Below are 21,254 nucleotides of genomic sequence, written 5' to 3'. Positions count from 1 at the left end.
AACATAGACAGCGAACTAAAAAGCGGAGACATTACTTTGTCAACAAAGGTCTGTCTAGTCAAGGCTATGATTTTTCCAGTAGTCATGTATAGATGTGAGAGATGGACTGTGAAGCTGAGCACTGAAGAATTGATGCTTTTGAACTGCAGTGTTGGAGAAGACTCTTGGGAGTCCCTTGGACTGCAAGGAGATCCAACCAGTCCATCCTAAAGGAGATCAGTCCTGGGTGTTCTTTGGAAGGTCTGATGCTGAAGCTGAAACTCCAATACTTTGGCCACCTGATCTGACTGACTGACTCATTGAAAAGACCCTGGTCTGGGAAAGACTGAGGGCAGGAGGCGAAGGGGATGACAGAGGATGAGATGGTTGGATGGCATCACCGACTCAATGGGGATGAGTTTGGATGAACTCCAGGAGTGGTGATGGACAGGGAGGCCTGGCATGCTGCGGTTCCCAAAGAGCCGGACACGACTGAGTAACTGCATTGAACCGAACCACATATCTGACAAAGTATTTGTATGTAGAAAACATAAAGACTTCTTAACCTCAACCAGTAAAAAAGGCAAAAAAAGAAAAAAGTAACAAATGAGCAAAAGATATAAATAGACATTATACTGAAAGGGTATAAATTTGAAAATAAGTATACAAATCTATATTCCTCATTATTAACCATGAGAATATGCAAATGAAATGCACAGTAAGATACCATGATATACCTGTTACAATACTTTAAAAAGAGTCACACTTTAAAAAGAGTGACTCCACCAAATATGAGGATATGGAGAAACTGGACCACCCAATATACTGCTGTCGGGAATGTATAATGTATAGCCACTCTGGACAAGAGTAATATAGCCTCTTAGAAAACTAAAATTGTACTTACCATACAACCTGTAATTGTACTCTTGAGCATTATGCCAGCAATACAAGAAGTTTTAGTCACACAAAAACCTATAATCTTCAAAAACTGCTTGAGAAAACTCAAATTCTTCACAACAGATGAAAGATTCAATAAATTGTAGCACATCCATATCATGGAATACTACTCAGCAATTAGTTCAGTTCAGTTCAGTCGCTCAGTCATGTCCAACTCTGCAACCCATTGGACTGCAGCATGCCAGGATTCTCTGTCCATCACCAACTTCCAGAACTTACTCAAATGCATGTCCACTGAGTCGGTGATGACATCCAACCATCTCATCTTCTGTTGTCCCCTTCTCCTCCTGCCTTCAATCTTTCCCAGCATCAAGGTCTTTTCCAATGAGTCAGTTCTTCGCATCAGGTGGCCAAGGTATTGGAGTTTCAGCTTCTGCATCAGTCCTTTCAATGAATATTCAGGACTGATTTCCTTTAGGATGGACTGTTTGGATCTCCATGCAGTCCAAGAAACTTTTCTTTATAGTCCAACTCTCACATTGGTAGGAAATGGCAAACCACTCCAATACTCTTGCCTGGAGAATTCCATAGACAGAGGAAGCTGGCAGGCTACAGTCCATGGGGTCACAAAGAGTCGGACATGACAGCGACTAACACACACACACACACACACATACACAGAGGCAGTTGTATGGAGAAGGAAATGGCAACCCACTCCAATACTCTTGCCTGGAGAATCCCATGGAATGAGGATCCTGGAGGGCTATAATCCATGGCGTCGCAAAGAGTCAGACACAACTGAGTGACTAACACACACACACAAACACACACATACATACATACACACACACTCTCACATCTGTACATGACTGGTGGTAAAACCATAGCTTTGACTAGATAGACCTTTGTTGGCAAAGTAATGTCTCTGCTTTTTAATATGTTGTCTAGGCTGCTCACAGTTTGTCTTCCAAGAAGTGTCTTTTAATTTCATGGCTGCGGTCACCATCTGCAGTGATTCTGGAGCCCAGGAAAATAAAGTCTCTCACTGTTTCCTTTGTTTCCCCATCTATTTGCCATAAAGTGATGGAACCAGATGGCATGATCTTAGATTTCTGAATTTGAGATTTAAGCCAATTTTTCACTCTCCTCTTTCACTTTCATCAAGAGGCTCTTTAGTTCTTCTTCCCTTTCTGCCATAAGGGTGGTGTCATATGCATATCTGAAGTTATTGATATTTCTCCTTATAATCTTGATTCCAGCTTGTGCTTCATCCAGCCCGGCATTTTGCATGATGTACTCTGCATGTAAGTTAAATAAGCAGGGTGACAATATACTGCCTTGATGTATTCCTTTCCCAATTTGGAACCAGTCTATGTACACTTCTAACTGTTCTACATACAGTTCCAACTGTTGCTTCTTGACCTACATACAGATTTCTCAGGAGGCAGGTCAGGTGGTCTGGTATTCCCATCTCTTTAGCTAATGAAGGTGATGAAATTCCAGTTGAGCTATTTCAAATCCTAAAAGATGATGCTATGAAAATATTGCACTCAATATATCAGCATATTTTGAAAACTCAGCAGTGGCCATAGCCTTGGAAAAGGTCAGTTTTAATTCCAATCCCAAAGAAAGGCAATGACAAAGAATGTTCAAACTACTCAGCAATACAAAGAACAAATTATTGATGTACAAAACAACTTCTATGACTCTCAAAGTAATTATGTGTGAAAGCAAAAATTCTAAGTGAGAAAAAAAAGAAATCTTATAAAGGTTATATGTTGTACATTTTCACCTATAGAACATTCTTGAAATGACAATATTAAAAAGATGAAAAATATGGTAGTAGTTGCCAGGTTTGGTGATATTGTGTGGGGGTGTGACAGCACATGACTATGGCTATAAAAGTGTAGTTCGAGGGATTTTTTTGGTGGAGTTTTTTTGTATCTTGACTGTGGTGATGGTCACAAGAATCTATACTTGGGGTAAACTGCATGCAACTAAATACATGCACAGACACTGGTAATGAATGCATGCAAAATTTGTGAAATCTGAATAAGTTCAATGGAATGTCTCAATGATTATTTCCTGTTTTTATACTGGATTCCAGTTATGCAAGCTGTTACAATTGCGGGAAACTGAATGAATAGTATGCAAATGTTTCTGTGTTAATTCTGGCAACTGAAGGTAAATCTACAATGCCTCAGAATAAAAAAAAAATTAGAAATCTTAAATATTGATCACAATTATTCACAAACTTAAAATAGTATTATTCCTGCAAAAGGCTCCCAAAATTCAGTTGTTTATCAACTGATGAATGGACAAACAGAATGTGGTACTTCCATACAATTGAATGTTATTTGGCAATGAAAATGGAGTATTGATAAATGCTATGACACACATGAAGCTTGAAAAATTATGCTCAATGAAAGATACCAGTCACAAAAGATGACATATTGAATGATTCTGTTTATAGGAAATATCCAGGATAGGCAAAACTCAAGAGCCTGAAATTAGATTGGTAGTTGTCTAGGACTGCTATTAATGATGGTTGAGATGAGTTGATGGCTGCTGGGTATGAGTTCTCTTCTTGGAGTGATGAAAATGTTCTAAAATTAGATTATTGTAACAATCACAGAATTCTGAATTTATACTTAAAATGAGTTAATTCTAACATATGTGAACCATATCTCAACAAGTCTATTAAAAATATCTAATGAATTAAAAGTAAAAGAACAGAAAATATACCATGAAAACGTTAATCATAAAAATTAGGGGATGGTCACACTAATATAAATAGATCTCAAAGAAAGGAATATCACTGGAGAAAATGTAGAATAGTAGATAGTGATAAATGAATACATCTAAATAAGACTAAATATTATCCAGTATTATTCATGTATTTTTATCTGAAGCAAAAACTGAAAAAACAAAATAATACATAGGCCACAAATACAGTGAGAGTCTTCAACAATCTTCTTAGTTAGTGATTAAGTATACAGAGAATCAATAAAGATACTGAAGACCTCAGATCAGATAAGATCAGATCAGTCGCTCAGTTGTGTCCAACTCTTTGCAACCCCATGAATCGCAGCATGCCAGGCCTCCCTGTCCATTACCAACTCCCGGAGTTCACTGAGACTCACGTCCATTGAGTCAGTGATGCCATCCAGCCATCTCATCTTCTGTCATCCCCTTCTCCTCTTGCCCCCAATCCCTCCCAGCATCAGAGTCTTTTCCAATGAGTCAACTCTTTGCATGAGGTAGCCAAAGTACTGGAGTTTCAGTTTTAGCATCATTCCTTCCAAAGAACACCCAGGGCTGATCTCCTTCAGAATGGATTGGTTGGATCTCCTTGCAGTCCAAGGCACTCTCAAGAGTCTTCTCCAACACCACAGTCCAAAAGCATCAATTCTTCGGTGCTCATCCTTCTTCACAGTCCAACTCTCACATCCATACATGACCACAGGAAAAACCATAGCTTGACTAGATGAACCTTCATTGGCAAAGTAATGTCTCTGCTTTTGTATATGCTATCTAGATTGGTCATAACTTTCCTTCCAAGGAGTAAGCTTCTTTTAATTTCATGGCTGCAGTCACCATCTGCAGTGAGTTTGGAGCCCAGAAAAATAAAGTCTGACACTGTTTCCACTGTTTGCCCATCTATTTGCCATGAAGTGATGGCACCAGATGCCATGATCTTCGTTTTCTGAATGTTGAGCTTTAAGCTAACTTTTTCACTCTCCACTTTCACTTTCATCAAGAGGCTTTTTAGTTCCTTTTCACTTTCTGCCATAAGGGTGGCAATTCTATCAAAAAATTTTTCCTATATGACATTTATAAAATATATTACTCAGCAACATTTTTTTTTAATGGACACAAACAAAAAGACCCTATTCTGGGACACAAAACCAATATCAACAGTTTAAAAATAATTGTAATCTTATGAAGTATGTTCTCTGACCAAAACAAATTAAACTAAAATTAAAAAACAGGGGCTTCCCTAGTGGCTCAGTGATGAAGAATCTGTCTGCCAATGCAGGAGGTATGGGTTCAATCCCTGGTCAGGGAAGATCCTACCTGCCATGCAGCAAATGGGCCCATGTGCCACAAGTATTAAGCCTGTGCTCTAGAGCCCAGACAGAGAAGGCAATGGCATCCCACTCCAGTACTCTTGCGTGGAAAATCCCATGGACAGAGGAGCCTGGTAGGCTGCAGTCCATGCTAAGGGTCAGACACGACTGAGCAGCTTCACTTTCACTTTTCACTTTCATGCATTGGAGAAGGAAATGGCAACCCACTCCAGTGTTCTTGCCTGGAGAATCCCAGGGACAGGGAAGCTTGGTGGGCTGCTGTCTATGGGGTCGCAGAGAGTCAGACACGACTGAAGTGACTTAGCAGCTAGAGCCCAGAAACCACAACTACTGAGACCTTGCATTTCAACTACTGAAGCCAGTGAACCCTAGAGCCTGTGCTCTACAACAAGAAGCCACCATCTTGAGAAGCCCATGCACCACAACTAAAGAGTATCTCCCATTCACAACTAGAGAAAAGCCTGTGCAGCAATGAAGATTCAGCACAGTTGATCCATTTAGAAAATTATTAAAAACAAATAACAAACACTATCAAGAAACTGATCAAATATTTGAATATTAAATGACATATTTCTAAATAACTCAAATGTGAAGGAGAAAGCAAGATTGAATCTGAAGTCTTTGAATTGAACTAAGTCAACAACCTGAGTATTTACAGCAAGTAGAGAAAATTTTACAGTATTATGTTACTGAGCTGAAAATAATGAAGTTTCAAGTCAATAATCTAAGTTTTAGGAAATTAGGAGGGGAAAGCAAGCCAAACCCACTTCAAGCAGAAGGGAAAGGGATAGCGAAAATAAGAGCAGAAAGCAAAAAATTAAAAACAGAAAAACAATAGAGAAAAATCAATAAAACTAAAACCTTATTCTTTGAAAAGATCAATAAAATTGATAAAGATCCTAGTAGACTAATCAAGAGAATACAAATTACAAAACTAGATAAGGATTTACCATCAAAGACAATACAGATATTTCAATAATATTAATGCAATATTCTAAACAAAATCTTCATTCCAGCTAATTTGAAAAATCAGGTGCAATGGAAAACTCTCTAAGGTATATACTGCAAAACCTCAGTCTACAAGTGTTAGGGAAATTAAATAGGTAGTCTTGTTTAGGCTTCACAGACAAAGCAGCAGTCCTTTGACTTTGTTCTAATCTTGCTGGACACTGACCTGACCGTGAATGCCCTGACCACCTGAGTGCTGTGAGTGCAAGTCTTGTGGTACCACAGATCATAGATAAAATAGAGGATGAAACTTGAGATTGCTGAGCCCCTGGAGGAGATTTGGCCAACCATGTCCCCAAGATTAACAACAGTCCATTTTTCAAGACAAAACAAACAGCATGAACTGAAAACAGAGCTTCAGTTTTCTCACAGACTTACAAGTGTATCAGTTTGCTTCCTGGGATTATAAGCAAGAACTAAAACAGCAATTTTTGAAGTCTCACCAATGGAAGGAACATGCTGTCTGGGACCTTTTCCCAACAGGGACTCCTGATGTGCTGTGTCATGGGATTTCCCAACATTGTTTAAGTCTTAATGTTGGTCAAAACCCAATTTGTAAGGTAGCCTCCTCTGTTTCTATTTCTCTTTTCTTTTAATGTTAGTATATTGAAAGTAAGCTAGATGATTTTTATTTGTATATAACAAGAGTGTTACTTTGCTAACAAATCCTTTAAAACTGAGATAGAAGTAAAAACTTTCTATAAAACAACAAGAAATAGATTATATGGACAGTCATATTCTTCTCTACAAATAAAGTTCACAGTAAAAATAGAATTGCAGGCCCAAATATATGCATGCTAAGTCGCTTCAGTTCAGTTCAGTTCAGTTCGGTCACTCAGTCGTGTCCGACTCTTTGCAACCCCATGAATTGCAACATGCCAGACCTCCCTGTCCATCACCAAGTCGCTTCAGTTGTGTCCAACTCTTTGAGACTCTATGGAGTGTGGCCTGCCAGGCTCCTCTGTCTAAGGGGTTGTCCAGGCACGAATACTGGAGTGGGTTGCCATGCTCTCCTCCAGGGGATCTTCTGATTCAGGGATCAAACCAGCATCTCTTATGTTTTCTGAATTGGGAGGTGGGTTCTTTACCACTAGTGCCACCTTAGAAGCCCTAATAGTTACACTGAATTCTACCAAATATTTAAATAAAAAATAATATCAGTTATACACAAAGTTTTTCAGAAAACAACAACAACAAAAGAAAGTGCATACCAGTTAATTTTATAAAGCTACCATTGCTCCTATAACAAAGATGTCCAATAACAGTAAAAGGTAGAAATTGGTAGGCAGTCAGTGTAGAACTCCATTGGCCTAAAGCTATACCATTTTGCAAACTCCTGGAATGTGTCCTTGGTCTAATGAATTCAGTTCAGTTTAATTCAGTCGCTCAGTCGTGTCCGACTCTTTGTGACCCAATGAACTGCAGCACACCAGGCCTCCCAGTCCATCAACAATTCCCAGAGTTCACCCAAACTCATGTCCATTGAATCGGTGATGCCATCTAACCATCTCATCCTCTGTCGTCCCTTTCTCCTAATGCCCTCAATAGAGTGCAGGAGGAGCATCAGGGTATTTTCAAATGAGTCAGCTCTTCGCATGAGGTGGCCAAAGTATTGGAGTTTCAGCTTCAACATCAGTTCTTCCAATGAACACTCAGGACTGATCTTCTTTAGGATTAACTGGTTGGATCTCTTTGCAGTCCAAGGGACTTGCAAGAGTCTTCTCCAACACCACAGTTCAAAAGTATCAGTTCTTTGGTGCTCAGCTTTCTTTATAGTCCAACTCTCACATCCATACATGACCACTGGAAAAACCATAGCCTTGACTAGACAGATCTTTGTTGACAAAGTAATGCCTCTGCTTTTAATATGCTTTCTAGGTTGGTCATAACTCTCCTTCCAAGGAGTAAGTGTCTTTTAATTTCAAAGCTTCAATCACCATCTTCAGTGATTTTGGAGCCCCTCAAAATAAAGGCAGTCACTGTTTCCACTGTTTCCCATCTATTTGCCATAAAGTGATGGGACAGGATGCCATGATCTTAGTTTTCTGAATGTTGAGCTTTAAGCCAACTTTTCCACTCTCCTCTTTCACTTTCATCAGGAGGCTTTTTAGTTCTTCAATTTCTTGCCATAAGGATGGTGTCATCTTTATATCTGAGGTTACTGATGCTTCTCCTGGCAATCTTGATTCCAGCTTGTGCTTCTTCTAGCCCAGCATTTCTCATGATGTACTTTACATGTAAGTTAAATAAGCAGGGTGACAATATACAGCCTTGACGTACTACTTTTCCTATTTGGAACCAGTCTGTTGTTCCATGTCCAGTTCTAACTGTTGCTTCGTGACCTGCATACAGGTTTCTCAAGAGGCAGGTCAGGTGGTCTGGTATTCCCATCTCTTTCAGAATTTTCCACAGTTGATTGTGATCCACACAGTCAAAGGCTTTGGCATAGTAAATAAAGCAGAAATAGATGTTTTTCTGGAACTCTCTTGTTTTTTCCATGATCCAGCGGATGTTGGCAATTTGATCTCTGGTTCCTCTGCCTTTTCTAAAACCAGCTTGAACATATGGAAGTTCACGATTCACATATTGCTGAAGCCTGGCTTGCAGAATTTTGAGCATTACTTTACTAGTGTGTGAGATGAGTGCAATTGTGCAGTAGTTTGAGCATTCTTTGGCATTGCCTTTCTTTGGGATTGGAATAAAAACTGACCTTTTCCAGTCCTGTGGCCACTGCTGAGTTTTCCAAATTTGCTGGCATATTGAGTGCAGCACTTTCACAGCATCGTCTTTCAGGATTTGAAATATCTCAACTGGAATTCCATTACCTCCACTAGCTTTGTTCGTAGTGGTGCTTTCTAAGGCCCACAAACTTCACATTCCAGGATGTCTGGCTCTAGGTGAGTGATCACACCATCGTGATTATCTGGGTTGTGAAGCTTTTTTTTGTTCAGGTCTTCTGTTTGTTCTTGCCACCTCTTCTTAATATTTTCTGCTTCTGTTAGGTCCATACCATTTCTGTTCTTTATCGAGCCCATCTTTGCATGAAATGTTCCCTTGGTATCTCTCATTTTCTTGAAGAGATCTCTAGTCTTTTCCATTCTGTTGTTTCCCTCTATTTCTTTGCATTGATCACTGAGGAAGGCTTTCTTATCTCTTCTTGCTATTCTTTGGAACTCTGCATTCAGATGCTTATGTCTTTCCCTTTCTCCTTGGCTGTTTGCTTCTCTTCTTTTCACAGCTATTTGTAAGGCCTCCTCAGACAGCCATTTTGCTTTTTTGCATTTCTTTTCCATGAGGATGGTCTTGATCCCTGTCTCTTGTAAAATGTCACAAACCTCCGTCCATGGTTCATCAGGCACTCTGTCTATCAGATCTAGTCCCTTAAATCTATTTCTCACTTCCACTGTATAACCATAAGGGATTTGATTTAGGTCATAACTGAATGGTCTAGTGGTTTTCCCCACTTTCTTCAATTTAAGTCTGAATTTGGCAATAAGGTGTTCATGATCTGAGCCACGGTCAGCTCCTGGTCTTGCTTTTGCTGACTGTATAGAGCTTCTTCATCTTTGGCTGCAAAGAATATAATCAATCTGATTTCGGTGTTGACCATCTGATGATGTCCATGTGTAGAGTCTTCTCTTGTGTTGTTGGAAGAAGGTGTTTGCTATGACCAGTGCGAAACTCTATTTTTTGGCAAATACTCTATTTTTTGGCAAAACTCTGTTAGCCTTTGCCCTGCTTCATTCCGTATTCTAAGGCCAAATTTGCCTGTTACCCGTGTGTATTTTGACTTCCTACTTTTGCAATATGCTTAAGAATAAGCAAACTAAAATGAGATACCACTATCCATTTAGGAGGGCTCCCCTTTTGACTCAGCTGGTAAATAATCCACCTGCAATGCAGAAGACCTGGGTTGATCCATGGGTTGGGAAGACCCCTTGGAGAAGGAAATGGCTGCCCACTCCAGTATTCTGGCCTGGAGAATTCCATGGGCTACAGTCCAGGTGGTCACAAAGAGTAGGACATGACTGAGCAACTGTCAGTTTCACTGTCATCCACTTAGGAAAGCAGCTGATTAGAACCTCACACTGAATTGACACATCAATTTAAAATAATTTTCATTTCAAAGGCAAAAACTTTCAGGTTTGGAAAGGTTAAGAGAAACTGGAACTTTTACACACTGCTGATAGAATGCAGCATGGCAGAGACACTTTGGAAAACAGTGCAGCAATTTTTTTTTTAAAGTACACATTCACTCAGTAATTTCACTCCTAGTCATTCACCTAAGAGAAGTTAAATATATGGCCATAAAAATACTTGCACACAAATGCTCATGCCATCTTCTTTCCTAATCACAAAAAGTCAAAAGTGGCAAATAAATAAATTTGGTACATTCATATAATAATCTGTTACTCACCAATAAAAAGAAATGAAATGTTGATAAATAAAACAACACAGATGAATCTCAAAAGCACTGTAAGTGAAAGAATATACATGCCACATACTATAGGTCTGCATACTGTATGATTTTTTTATATGACATTCTGAACAAAGGAAAGACTATATAGATGTTATAACTGGTTGCTGAGGGCTGGAGGTAAGGGGGAAATTATTACAGAGTGACACAAGAAAATTTGGGGGGGTGGGCAGGCTGAGGTTTAATTCCTCTAGTTATAAGGAGAATAATCTTTTCAAATAAATTAAAATGACTTTCTGTCATTTTCTTTGGGAGAATAGATTTGTTTCAACTTTATGCTTCTAAACATAGAAATATACATACTATATTTTAATGTTATTAATTAGCAAGCCAAAATCTCTCAAAATTATTTTTTGCTTTCTTAAAGTCAGGTCTATTGAAGTGTAATTTATGATAAAAGTCACCCTTCTCAGGCATCAATTTTATGTATTAATATTTTGACACACATACACAATTGCATAGCTACAATAAAAATACTGAATTTTTTTCCCAAAAGTTGTTCTTTAAATCTATTTTTAAAAACAGAATGTGTTTTAAAATTGATTACTTATGATATAGTGTTCAATGATCTCCTTTGAATTAGGAAAAGTCACTGAATTAATATCATAGAACTACCATTTCATGGTATATTTCTATTAATATGTTTAAATAATAAATGTTTACCAAATAAATACAATAGTACAAGTTTAAGCATATTGTATCTATGTCTCCCCTTCTATCAGCTTGAAAGATGACATTTGAATTTATAAATTTGAATATAGTCATCTATGTTTAAAATCATAAATATTTGCATTTATAATTTTATTGTATAACTAATTTCAGATAAACAGTATTCAACATAAATATCCTCAATTAAATGGACTATTCGCTTTACTTTTAGAAAAAAAAGTTATATTGTAGGGTACAAGTAGCTTATGAGTTCATGTAAGAGATATTCGTACAGAAAAAAATAATAGCTCTTGCACATGTACACACACACAGAATCAAATTTTCATTTAAATGAAACATTAATTATAAAAGTGTCTCCTCTAAGATACTGATTATGCTAATTATATTTCCCATACCTTTATTTGGGTTTTGTCTTTTGGAAAGGAAAAAAAAGAAAGCATGTTGGGCTGTGTGCATAGATTTGGTATGTGTAACTCTTAATCCTCTTCACCTATTTTGCCCATTCCCCTACTTCTTCCTGTTTGGCAACTGCCAGTTGGTTCTCTACTAGCCCATTTCAGTTTTGTTTTGTTTCTTTGCTTTGTTTTTTAAGATTCCACATAGAAGTGAACTCATATGGTATTTGTTATTCTCTGACTTATTTCACTTAGTGTAATAGTCTCTAGGTCTACCTATGGTGTTAAAAATGACAATATTTCATTCTTTTTTTATTGCAGAATAATGTTACACTGTATGTATAGGTGTATATGTGTGTGTATACACATGTGCATACATACACACAGTATATTTTTTATCTATTCATCTATAGGATGGACAATTAGGTTGCTTCCATATCTTGCCCATATCTTGTAAATAATGCTGCAATAAACATAAAGGTGCATGTAACTTTTCACATTAGTGATTTTGTTTTCTTGGATAAATACACAGAAATAGAATTGCTGGATCATTCAGTAGTTCTATTTTTAGTTTCTTGAGGGAGTTCCATACTGCTCTCCAGTTTCTTAAGGAATTATCTGCTTTATCAAGCCTTATGCTCCAATATATAGTAGAATCTCCATTTTGTTTTACTGATTACATCTATTTTCATGTGTGTACCTATGACATTATGACATTATTTTAATGATTGCATCTCTCTGCATTTCTAAGTTCATAACTAGTTTGAAGGTCCAGCCTCATTATTATATTTTTTGAAAAGTTTTAGTTACTTCCACCTCTGTTTATTTCCAATATACTGTCAATTTTATGAAAAATTATTTTTTTAAAGTTCTGATTAGAATTGTATTACACTCATTTGGAAAGAAAGAACAGTCCAGACATTGGTTAAAAATAGTTAACAGGTACAACAGAGTCATAAGTCAATTAGAATAGTCAAGAAAAGTATTAGCCTGATGTGGTTACCTCTGTCATCTTTGACATCTTTTAATGAAGTTACACAGCTTTCCCGACAGATTCTTCACATTTCTCTTTAGAATAAGACCTCACTCTATTTTATACTTTGAGGAGTGTGCTATTTTGCCTTCATTCTTCTACTTGTTGCTTCTAGTGAATTGTGTATATTTATCTTATGCCTAGTTTCTTGCTGTTTCATTAATTCTGCTGCTGCTGCTGCTAAGTCGCTTCAGTCGTGTCTGACTCTGTGCGACCCCATAGACGGCAGCCCACCAGGCTTCCCCGTCCTGGGGATTCTCCAGGCAAGAACACTGGAGTGGGTTGCCATTGCCTTCTCCAATGCATGAAAGTGAAAAGTGAAAGTGAAGTCGCTTCGTCGTGTCCGACTCTTCGCGACCCCATGGACTGCAGCCCACCAGGCTCCTCCGTCCATGGGATTTTCCAGGCAAGAGTACTGGAGTGGGGTGTCATTGCCTTCTCCGCTCATTAATTCTAAGTGTACTTAATTCTTTAACTTTCCTAGATTTAATGTATTTCTTCTTTGAAAATACAATTTTATAAAAACCCTAAACTTTCACATTTTATTTCCTTTATCAGAACTTCAAGAACAGTGTTAAATATCATGTATATTTTTAAATAGAAATACAAAGATACAAGTGGAGCTGGGAACTTTTCAGTAAATAATAATCTTCAAGATCTACAAATTTAAAGTTTTTCTCTAACAAAATCTTTGAATGAGCACTTAATTATTTACAGTCTCTGTAGAAATCATATGAGTTTTTAATTTTATACATTTCCAAATTCCCCAAAATGATCATAAACACCTGAGAACAGCAGGGAAAATACTTGGAAGTCTCTATATCAGACAGACCTGACTACGGGTCTTTGATTTTGTTTGTTTTACTAGGAGAAAGTACTTGGGAATCTAATATGTGAGTCAGTTTTATTACTATTAACAATGAGCCATCCATTGCTCAGTACTGAACTGGTTTTCACATAATGCTGACAGACCAACTAACAAAAATTATTACTTTTAAGAGCAGGAAACACGTAAAGACAACATACACAAAACAAAAGCAGAACAATAGATATAAACATCTCAGAAATAAAAAGGCAAGCTATATTCTATAACACATTTACATAACATGTTTTTATGTTGACATTTTCAATTGTACAGAGGTTTAAAAATAAACAAGATTTGATGTCAGCATATTTTTTTTTAATGAGCTTATAAAGGAATGTAAAAATTTCAGGTTGGAAGTATATTTCTTTCCTGTTTGTAATCCACACAAACTGTGATTGAGGAGACTTTTCAGTGATTATGTTATATTGATACCTACATGATATAACAGAGTAAATGACACAGAAAGGTCACAACATTTCACATTACATAATGTTTCATATAATGCCCAACAACACATTCATCTCATCACCTTACAAAAAGCTCTCAATGGAATGTTCTCATGAAAGGATTTATTTTTTAACGTTAGATATAACTAGTTAACTCTGGAGGAAACAAAAACAAGGATGTTTTATTAAGGAAATTGTCCTCAATTTTAAGGCAAATTTTTAAAAAATTAAGTAAGATAGTCAAAGCATATACTGCTAAAATAAAATTAGTAGGTTTATACATCTTAGAAGTCATACATGTAAGTAATAATTAATAAATCTGGTTTGCATGATATAGATTATATTCAGTTGATGAGAGGAAAAGTAAAAATAACAAAAAGAAATACCAGTCTATTTTGTAAACCTTTAAATCTATTAAATTTAAAATATGCAGATATACTGTTTGAAACATATTTGTATTATACACTGCACATTTAGTAACCTAAGGAAATAAATTATGTATGGTTGGTGATCTGATTTATAAGCTTGCCAACAGAGTTCAGAGGCAATGGATCAGAAACAAAAGACTGCCTTATCTTAGATAAGAAAATGGCATTAAAGAATTAGCCAACTCTCAGTGATGTAAAAATCACAAATGTCAAAACCAGAATAAATTCATACCAAGCTTACAGAGTAGTCCTGAAAATTAAAAAAGCATATAAAAGAATATATATGCTCCATCCTTTCCTTCCCCGACTGTGTCCATAAGTCTGTTTTCTGTATGTCTGTATCTCTAATCCTGCCCTGCAAATAAGTTCATCAGTACCATTTTTCTAGATTTCCATATATATGCATTAATACACGATATTTGTTTTTCTATTTCTGACCCATGCCACTGGGATGAATTGAGATAGTAGCATTGAAACATATACATTACCATAAGTAAAACAGATAGCTAATGGGAAGTTGCTATATAACACAGCCAGCTCAACCTGGTGCTCTGTGACAACCTAGAGGGGTTGGATGGGGTGAGAAGTGAGAGGGATATTCAAGAAGGGGGAACATACGTATACTTATGGCTGATTCACACTGCTGCATGGCAAAAGTCAGTACAACATTGTAAAGCAATTATCTTCCAATTAAAATAAATTAAAAAAAAGAACATATATGTTCATATCTATATTACATTTAAGATTTTCCAATTTAAAAGAGTATTTGCAGATTCTAGACTTGTGCTCAGTAATAACTGTTCCCTTCTGGTTGTCTAAAGGGCAAATCAGTTTATAGGTATCCATTAAGTTATTTAATATAAAGTATTAGGCATGTGAATCAATCTAAACATCTCACAGATGTCAAAATACTTTATTTAGAGATCTGTATCATCTATTCTCTCAATTTACAGTATGAGATAAAATTAAACATTCTAATTTTTCAGCAATTTAAAATTCTGCAAGAATGAAGCTTCCACATCTAGCAGTAGTGATATATATAACATTTGATGGAAGAAAATGATAAATGAGAGTTGTGAGCTCAGGTTATTTCCAAATTTTCATCTTCAATTTTTTTTTTTCAAGTTTAGAAAAGCTTCAACATTACAAGTGAAAAGCACTCTAATAATTTTCTGAAGACGTATTCAAAATGTAGTAGTCCTATTGAAGGTGATGTTTTGCAAAGTAAATACTGTATATTTCTGACATTGAAAAATACACTCTTGGTATTGTTCGTTACATTAGCCTGGAAGGCTCAGAGTCATTTCATTCTTTCTACTGTATTCAGTGAGAATAGTGCATAGTCTAGATAGATAAACTACTTCCCACTCTACCTCTAATTTCCAAATGAGGTAATTTTGTAAACAAACTTCCTAAAATTACCACAATACCCTGCTGCTGCTAAATCACGTGTCATGTCCGACTCTTTGCAACCCCATGGACTGCAGCCTACCAGGCTCCTCCATCCATGGGATTTGCCAGGCAAGAGTACTGGAGTGGGTTGCCATTGCCTTCTCCAACAATACCCCGGATATCTGTCAAAGAATATATGCAGTTCAAGTTTCCCCATTATATCAAAAATAAAATTTTTCTATAGAGATTTTATATTATTTTTATGTTAAAGAACTGAATTGAGTTATTTTTTCTAAAGAGCTCTATCTGCAAATTCCTAAATTTTACTGTCTCTTCAAATCTTCTTCTGTTACTCGACTTTACATATGAAAGTTTCACACAAATAATTTATAAGTAGATATTTATTGGCCACCTTCTATTTCCATATGTATAATTCAAATTCATGTTAGAAGAATGTGAACGTCTTGTATATTAACTTCAAAGAAAATTCTGTATTTGTGAAAACACTAACAACCAACTTGGCCATTGAACTATACTATAATTTCCTGAAGGCTGGGTCTTCATTAGAAATTCAGTGTTTATAGCACAAGCACATAACAAGTGTTCCATAAATGTATGTCGAATTACATTAAGGGTCAACAGCTAACCTACAAGAAAAAGCAACCAATTTTTTCTCATCAAGGAAAAGAGAAAGTGTGACAACATGATATGTCAGCCAAAAAAAAAAAATGGTAAAAAGAGGGAATTTTTTAAGGACTTCACTCTAAACTTACTTTCACATGAGAATTTAGAGATAGATTTTACTAGAAATATTTCTAGTAATTTGGCACACTTTACCTCAGTTACTTATAATAGGGTTGGGTATTATGACTACAACATAAATATTCTACATTGCCACAATTAAAAAAGGAGGTTTGAAAGCCATTTACCTGAATCAACTTGGAACAAACAATAAAATATATTTCAGATATATTATATTAAAATATTATTATATAATATTCATTTTTACTCTCAGTATATAAAATATTTACTTTCAATCAAATTATTTACACTCTTATTGAGACATCCCACAACTAGCATGCTCTCTTTTCCTGCAGCTCCATTTTTCTGCTTCCTCTCAAAATGACTCTTAGAAAGAACTCTCTGTACATACTTTTTTCATTTGTTGTCTAACTTTTCCTCTTGAACCCATTCCAGATGAGCTTCCATTCCAGAGGGAATGGAAGGGCTTTACTTAAATGGCTCTAGAGGTGCACCAAGATTCTAGCACTTAGTAATCCTTAGTAATCCTTTCGGAGAAGGCAATGGCACCCCACTCCAGTACTGTTGCCTGGAAAATCCCATGGATGGAGGACCCAGGTGGGCTGCAGTCCATGGGGTCGCTGAGAGTCGGACACGAATGAGCGACTTCACTTTCACTTTTCACTTTCATGCATTGGAGAAGAAAGGGCAACCCACTCCAGTGTTCTTGCCTGGAGAATCTCATGGACAGAGGAGCCTGGTGGGCTGCCATCTATGGGGTTGCACAGAGTCAGATACGACTGAAGTGACTTAGCAGCAGTTATCCTTTATCCTGGAATGCCTTCTCCAATGTAGCTTCAAGGCTTTCTCCTTCACTCTCCCTGCCACACCTTCTTGGTATAAATGCTGAACACTATGTCTAAAATTTTATCTCCTCACTGCACTGTCATTTTCCCCTGTTTTACTTTTCTTCATAAACTTATAACCCATAATATAGTTTATATTTTATTTAAATGTCTTTATATATTATACCAACATTATCTTTCATATACCTTTTATCATCCTCATTACAGTTTCCTGCAACAAAAAGTCAATAGGCTGAACTCCAAGACTGTCAAAGTCCCTTCTCATCCTAATATTCTCAACCCCTTAGCAGTATCAGTGCAATTTACCATGGCTCCTTTGAGAGGCAGTATGTGTTGTCCTAGGAGAGCTTGAGCTTTTACAGATAATTAAGAAGGAAAATACTTCCAAACATCACAAGGTTCATATCTCTCATGGAGTATCAGAGGGGATGCAGCAGATCTCTGATAATCCACCAAAATTAAATCCAGAGCAGAGGAAACAGTGTTTGGGGGACACAATGCTTATGCTCAGAGAAACCAAGTGGCAGCAGTCATCAGTGCAGAATATCAAAACACTGCTGAATGTCATTATTAGGAAAAAAATGCAATGACAGCAGAAATGAAGGCAGAAGCTGGACATCATGTAGCAGTATACCAAAGCAGAACCTAAAGCAACAATCCCATTGTCCATGTCAAAGTGCTGCCTGTTTTTCAATGCTACCTACTATATCCAAACTTTCTACTCAACATCCCCACTTGGGTTTCAAATAGGTGTCTTCAACTCAAACTCTGAATCAGAATTTTTTTTTAAGATATTTGAAATACAACTTTATTCTGATTCAAAACAAAAAGGAATGAGAATGACAAAAACAAGATCCCACCTCTCAATATGTCATGTGACTATAGCAGTCTTATATCTGAAACTCAAAGAAGAAACAGCTGTGTTCTGAAACACCTAAATATGAAGGTCCAAACAATGAAGATAGTTTTGTAACTTCCATATTCACTCCAAAGCCCATCCATCTCCTTCAGCATCCAAAGATGAAGCACATGTTCTGCTTCCCTATATAATAAAATGGCAAACACACGGCACCACTGATATCACAGGAAAGTTGCCTATAAAATGAGACTTCGGATGTTGGGCCCCAGCTTCACTTTCTCGCAGGAAAGCATCTATCTGAGCAACCTCTAAATTGTGCTTGTACAGCCGCTGCCAAGGCTGGATCTCTGACCACCTCTGTGGGATGAGAGTAGGCATGGCAAGAAATTCCAAGTTAGGGTCTCTGATCAGTTTTCTAGCAAGACAGAGGAAGGGCTTTTCAAAGTTTTAGTTACTTTTGGCAAATATGTCATAGTACTGAAGATTCTTCTTTCTGTGGAAGACAACTTAACTTTGCCTTAATCTTTTGGTCCTTAATATCCACTTTGTTGCCACACAACACAATGGGGATGTTCTCACACACTCCTATCAGATGTCTATGCCAGTTAGGCATATTCTTGTACGTAACTCGATGTTACATCAAGCATAATAATGGCACACTGAGCTTGGATATAATAGCCAACTCTCAGTTCACCAAATTTCTCCTGACCAGCTGTATCCCATACATTGAACTTAATTGGTCCTCTGTTGGTATGGAGCACAAGGAGATGGACCTCAACAATTTACTTCTCAAATTCACCAGTCAGATGACCTTGCACGAATGTATTCTTTCAGTATCACCAGCACCAACCAATACAAGTTTGAACTGAACTTGGAGTTCTCTGTGGGCAGTAATCTCTTGATGTTACACAGGCCGGGTCCCAGTGCCCTAAGTGCCTCTGCAGCTGGGGAGGGGAGGAGGTCTGCCAGAGGACCTGAGAAATCGTCTCCTCAAGACCGCTGCCCACTGCAGCTGCCCCAACACCCCCGCCCCAGCCCCTCTTCATATCAGAATTTTTAATGTCCTCTTCACAAGTATGTCTTTCCTCTGTTCTTAAGTGTGTGTGTGCATCCTCAGTCACTTCAGTCGTGTCCAACTCTTTGCAACCCTAGGGACTGTAGCCTGCCAGGCTCCTTTGTCTATAGAATTTCTCAGGCAAGAATACTGGAGTAGTTTGCCATTTCCTTCTCCAGGGGATCTTCCAAGTCTCTTGCCTCTCCTGAATCACAGGCAGATTCTCTATCACTGAGCCACCACCAGGAAACCCCTATTCCTCAATACATCACATCAAATGGCACCATCACCCATGAGTCTGTCAAACATTAAAGTGTCATCTTTTAATTCTCTATTCTCCTCATTCCTAGAATCCCAATGAATTTGCAAATCTTCTTCTGCCTCTAAAATCCATCCTAAATTTGTTCATTTTTTAAAATTTCTGCTCTTATGATAACAGACAGGTGCCCATGTTCTCACACAGACAATGCAGTAGTCCCTTTTTTTGATTCTACCAAGCATTCTTACAAACTGCTTCTTATCCAGTAGCCAAAGCATTCTTTTTCCAACTGACATGTCACTACCAAGCTTTACTTTTCATTAACCTTGAATTAAATTTTGACTCCTTAGTCCTCAGAAGACCTAGAAATTCTGGTCTTGGTACACCCTTCTCACTCATCTCATACAAAGCAACTTTACCTTCACCATACTTTAGTCACACTGTTTCTTTTTCCTTAAACATGGGAAATTATTTGCCATCACATGGCCTTTGCACTTAACATTCGCTGAGCTTGAATGCCATTTCCCCAGGTGGTCCTCTGGTTAGTTAGCCTCATCTTCATTATTCAATCAAGAATTCAGTCCTCAAATATAACTATACTGGGCTTCCCAGGTGGCGTAGTAGTAAAGAATCTGTCTGCCAATGCAGGAAACACAGGAGACTCGGAAGATCCCCTGGAGTAGGAAAAGGCAACCCACTCCAGTATTCTTGCCTGGAGAATGCCATGGACAGAGGAGCCTGCCAGGATACCATCCAAGGGGTCACAAAGAGTGGGACATGACTGAGCACACAGGCACACACATGACTGTAGTTGGTTGACCCATAACACACCCTTCCCACTCTAGCACATTATGCTACTTTAATATTTACATTTTTTCTGCTTTTGAAGCTGTTTCCTTTATTTACTAATATAGTAATTTCAGAAGCCCTTCCTTTAGAACATCAGATCCAAGCAAGCAGAGAGCTTGTCTATCTTTATCATCGATCTTAGAACTGCATAGTAGTATAGAATCCAATTTAAACAATTTTCTTAAAACTGAACTGAATAGAAACTTTAACATCAATTTATACTTTAAAAAGAAAATTTAGGTTTCTTATTTCACTCAAAAAAAATGTATATTCACCAGGCAATCTGTGACAACAAAGTGAGATTGTCTCTAATCTATAAGTTACTAGATGATGGATTTATAACAACTCATAAATATTTAGCTTAATAATATTAAGAACTTGAATTTGGGTCATATAATCTTCAAGTATTATTACTCAAATCATAAATTAGAAAAGACAATGAATTTATCAAGGAATAATTTCATTTAAATTTTCAGTTATAAGTAATATTAATAAAGATGAAAAAAAAAATATCTACACGTGAAGACAACCAAGAATTCAAAGTTCCATAACTAAAATTAAAGTTTTTAAAACTGTATCCTCCTACTTACATATATAATAACTACTTCAAAACAACTACTACTTTTAAATGCAGAGGAGTGAATAGAATTAAGTACTTTAAGGCTGAGTATGTAGGATATGAAATTAAAAAAATATAAAACAGTGCTCTTTTTGGTTGATAGCTGAAGTAATGTACTAAATAGTAATACACATTTTGTTAACACATCGTAAGCAAAAACTTAAAAAATTTTCTCATATTGTTTTTCCTATTATGGAATCACTAAACAAAACTGAGCTTTTTTTACCTATTAAGTAGAATATTTTAATAATTTGATAGCGATTTCTTTAAACTGAACCCAGTGTCACAAAAATAAACAGTTTTATTGATATGGAAATACTGTGGTTA

At 36.9% G+C, this 21,254-nt stretch overlaps 1 protein-coding gene and 1 pseudogene across 3 annotated transcripts in view; both read right to left on the bottom strand.

Moving 5' to 3' along the window:
- CSMD3 (CUB and Sushi multiple domains 3) overlaps nt 1-21,254 on the bottom strand; it is a 1,475,959-nt gene that overhangs the window by 971,945 nt on the left and 482,760 nt on the right. The window lies entirely within an intron of this gene.
- LOC129627260 (GTP-binding nuclear protein Ran-like) lies at nt 18,418-19,192 on the bottom strand (annotated as a pseudogene).

Source organism: Bubalus kerabau, chromosome 14, assembly GCF_029407905.1.
Source record: "Bubalus kerabau isolate K-KA32 ecotype Philippines breed swamp buffalo chromosome 14, PCC_UOA_SB_1v2, whole genome shotgun sequence".
Lineage (NCBI taxonomy): Eukaryota > Metazoa > Chordata > Mammalia > Artiodactyla > Bovidae > Bubalus > Bubalus kerabau.
Note: the sequence above shows the minus strand (reverse complement) of the source record. Positions and strands in the feature narration are given on the sequence as shown.